This window comes from Hyaena hyaena, unplaced genomic scaffold (assembly GCF_003009895.1).
Source record: "Hyaena hyaena isolate Hyena2069 unplaced genomic scaffold, ASM300989v1 scaffold_748, whole genome shotgun sequence".
Lineage (NCBI taxonomy): Eukaryota > Metazoa > Chordata > Mammalia > Carnivora > Hyaenidae > Hyaena > Hyaena hyaena.
In genome coordinates this window covers 492,781-496,679 of record NW_024081382.1, presented here as the reverse complement: position 1 = coordinate 496,679, position 3,899 = coordinate 492,781, and the positions used below count along the sequence as shown (strand labels likewise).

Below are 3,899 nucleotides of genomic sequence, written 5' to 3'. Positions count from 1 at the left end.
CTCTGCAGCCGGGAGGCCGCGGCCGCGCGCGCGTGCAAGGGCGCGTGCATGGGCGCGCGCGCGCGTAGGTGGAAGGCCGGCCGGAGGGCGGGGGCGCGCGGTGCGAGGCGGCCACGCCGCCTTTCTCGCTGCTCATTGTTCAGTCCTCGTCTCCATGGCGACGGGAGCAGCTGCTCCATTCGGGGCCCTGGCTCGGCTGTGCGGGGCGGCCCGCCCGCCTGTCTGCCCGCCCGGCCGCCCGGCCGGCCGTGGGAGCTGCCAGCAGCTCGCCCTCCCGCTGCCCACAGGCCCTGGCAGGCTGGGCGCGAGAAAGCGTGTTTACTAACACCATCCACACGGCTCCCTGGGCACCGCGGCTCTGCCCAGAAGATGTCAGGCCGGGGGCACCGGGAGGTGGGCCCGGAGCCAGGCCGTCTCCAGCCCGGGGAAAACTGTCCCCGGCCGGCTGCTGCCCGGGGCTGCCAGCCTCACTCCGCCGCGCTGGGGGCTAAAGGCCCCAGGGAGGCCCTCCCTCAAGCTGTCCTTGCCCTTGCTCGGATGCCTTCCCGCGGCCACCTCGACGTGCCCGGCCACGGTGCCCACCCTCCCCTGCGTCTCTCAGGAAGGCTGCGCTGACAGGCGGGCTCCGCGAGGCCTCGTCGCCGCCCAGACTGGTGGAGCCCCGGGCATGGGAAGCAGTCGTGGCGGTAAATAGAGAATCGCAGAGCTGGAGGTGGCCTGGAGACTTCTCAGGCGGGTGGTCTCACTGTGCGGGTGGAGAAGACAAGAATGGTGGGGAGGGGTGGTGGGAAGAGGTTCAGTTCTCAGAGCAGATCACAGACAGCACACGGGGCCTCCTGGCTGCCTGGGCGCCCAGGCCGCATGCTGGCACCCCGCTGTCCTGGGGGCCCGACCCTCTGGGCTGGGCCCTGGTCAGAGTTCCTGAAGCCGTGAGCCCTTCCTGCCCCTGCTCATCACCCTCCTCTCTCTTTCCCTTGTCCCTCTTCCCTCCTTACCGTCTCTCTAACCAACTGTCTCTCTGTCCCCGACACCCTCTGGTCCCCCCGCTTCTGCTTGTCTAGGGAGACCTGGGCTGTGCGTGCGTGGGCCAGCGTGTGTCCTGCCCATGGCCTCCGAATTCCTCCCTCAGCATCCAGCCCTGGGTGGATGACACGTTACCCACATCTGAGTCTGAAGCATCAGAGCCAAGGGCCACGTGACCCTGACCTGCACCCGGTTTGGCTCGCCTACCACGCCCCTCCCAGGCTTCTCTGCCACGCTGGGAATCTCCCCCAGTGGGTGTCAGGTTGCCTGATCCCTCGCCATGATTTCCTTAACAACTCCTGGTGAATGCACCTCTGGAGGGTTTGGTCAACTCTCTTCTGTTGCTGCGTTCACACAAGAAGCATCTGTTGCGTACCTGTCCTGGGCAGGGACTAGGAACTCCGGCGCAGGCCACGGAGGACCCAGACTTCCCAAGGCCACTTTGTCCACCCCTGGTTCAGCTTGCTTCCTGGCCACGCTCTGTCCCCTGCCTGTGCTGAACTCGGACTTGAGCCTTCAGGCTTTTAAGGCATCCGTGTCTCCTCCCTACGCCCCATGAGGGACAGAGGCGAGCTCTCTCACTTGCACACAAGCTACAGAACGGAGGCGAGTGCGCCTTCTCTTTCAGGGTTTGGTGCCTCAATTCTGATCTGGGCTGTGGACCTCGAGGTTGCCTGTGTCCCGAGGAGAGGGATTGTCAGGCCTCAGTGAATGTATCGAGAAAATAACTGGGAGATTCCCAGGTTCCTGCATGGTTCCCTGCAGTCCCCCTTGAGGTCAGCCCTGCCGCGGACCACGGGTGGTCAAGGGTCTGTAGGGAGATGCGGGGGCTCCCCTATGGGCAGCCCTGAGAAGGGCGTAGGAGATGGCAAAGGGGTCCATTGTGTGGGGAGCCGACTATGCTGGGCTGGGCGGTCAGGCTTGTGTGTTAGCCATTCACCCGGTGTCCACTCTACCCTGGGCCGTACCTCCCATGCAAGCCTTTCATTTACTCCTCACAGAGACTCTCTGTGGCAGGAGTGATCGACCTGAGTTTGGAGATAGGAAGGTGAGACCCTGTCTCTGAGTCCTGCCCAGGGCGAGCCAGCTGCGGACCAGAAAACTCAGCTCTATTCAACTGAAAAACTCACCTCTCTTTCTGGAACCATCCTCTCTCCCAAGATTTCGGGGTGTCTCTTCTAAAGTATGATCCACAGAACCAGTTGCCACTGGAGAAATGAACAATGGTGTCCTTAATGACTCCACCTCACAGCCACCCGGTTAGTCTGGCCGCTCCGTCCCTTTCTGGCCACCGAGAGTGGCTTCCTGCCTCCAGGCCTCCACATTGGCCTGCTCCTGGCTCATTTCTCAGCTAATTTCCAGGAGGAGAATCCTAAAGTGCACACTGCTGAAAAATAAAATAAAATAATGGAAAGAAAGATGAAAACATTAAAAATAATAGCAACTCAGCATGTTTGATACGACCCCCACTTATGGGAAATCATATATGTGAGCGCATCTATGTCTAAAAACATTGAGATGCACTGAGAGAGACAGAGACAGAGACAGAGAGACAGAGATTTAGGCCTACGTCCAGTGTCATGGATACCATTGATGTTTGGGTCGGCACTAAGTTCACCTAAGTAACAAGCAAAGCATGATTCTTTTCCAACTGCAGGTCAACCAATTCCTGTGTGTGTGTGTGTGTGTGTGTGCGCGCGCGTGTGCACGTGTGTGATAAATGTTGGAATAAAAGAGAAAGCCATAGAAAGATATATTCCAGGTTATTAACAGCAGTGATCTAAGGTTGGGGGAAGAATGGAGGGAAAGTCAGAGACAAAAGACTGGCTTTTTCCAATTTATCTTTATATCATTTCACTTGCTACAACACACACGCACGTAGGCACACGCATTACTTCAGCAACTTAAAGCTAAATAAATTTTTAAAGGACCCAAATCTGATTATGTCTCTTGTTACTTAATATCCTTCAATAGCTCCCCATTGCTCCTGGGAGATCATCCAAATTTGACACGGTTGGCAGGGCTTTTCATAATCTGCCTCCTGTCTGCTTCTGCCCCCCCACGCCTCCCCAGCCCAGCCCCAGCCTGGGTCTCGGCCGAACTGAATTCCACTCAGTGTCTTTGCATGGCCTCCGGCTTCACATCACCGTTTCCTGCCCCTAGAAGCCTCCTTCACACCTCGCTTCCCTTCCCTGTGCCCTGTTGTGTTCACAGAGGGGGCGCTTCCCCGGGCTGTGGGTGGGGAGCGGCGGTTAGGGAAGATGTCTGCCAAGAGGTGTCAAGTGCACTGAGTCTTGTTCTGTGTCTTGCTGGAAGGACTGACCTGCTGGCGAAATGGTTGTGGAGGAGACTTGGGCGTTGAAATGCATGGTAACCAGATCTCCTTTCCAAGGGGCTGTGCCTTCTGTTCCATTACGAGCACACCTGACCGTCTCAGAGCCCCACTGCCAGGTGAACCCAGGGCAAGACAGACAGCGTCTCTGGCTTTTGACACTGGTGACTTCAATAAAAGGCTACCATTAATGTTTGGAAATAGGAGGCAGAGCCAATTTGAAGAAGACCCCGAATACCCACAAGAGAGAAAGCCTTGAAAGGACTTGGGCAAATGGGCCCAGGAGAGAAGAGTCATGGGCACTTTGGTATTTTCCGATTGAAGATTTGAGAACGCTTCCACAGGAATGACACTCCCCCAGAAGATAGGATTCAGAGTCCTCGGGGCTCTGGCTGGTGACCTTAGACAAGCCCATGACCTCTCTGAGTCTGAGTTTCCTCCTCTGTGTAGGTTTACATATTCTTTAAAAGCCCTTCTGTCCTTTAAATTGGTAGGATCTCTGTTTGAGAGCTCACGATTCAGCCCCATTGTGACTGAAATGCCA

At 57.3% G+C, this 3,899-nt stretch overlaps 1 long non-coding RNA gene across 1 annotated transcript; it reads left to right on the top strand.

Moving 5' to 3' along the window:
- Positions 1 to 212: 212 nt before the first annotated feature.
- LOC120221054 lies at positions 213 to 2,694 on the top strand. The gene is made up of 3 exons (XR_005525719.1): positions 213 to 686; positions 1,652 to 1,799; positions 2,025 to 2,694. It is a non-coding gene; the product is annotated as an uncharacterized LOC120221054 (long non-coding RNA).
- Positions 2,695 to 3,899: the final 1,205 nt, after the last annotated feature.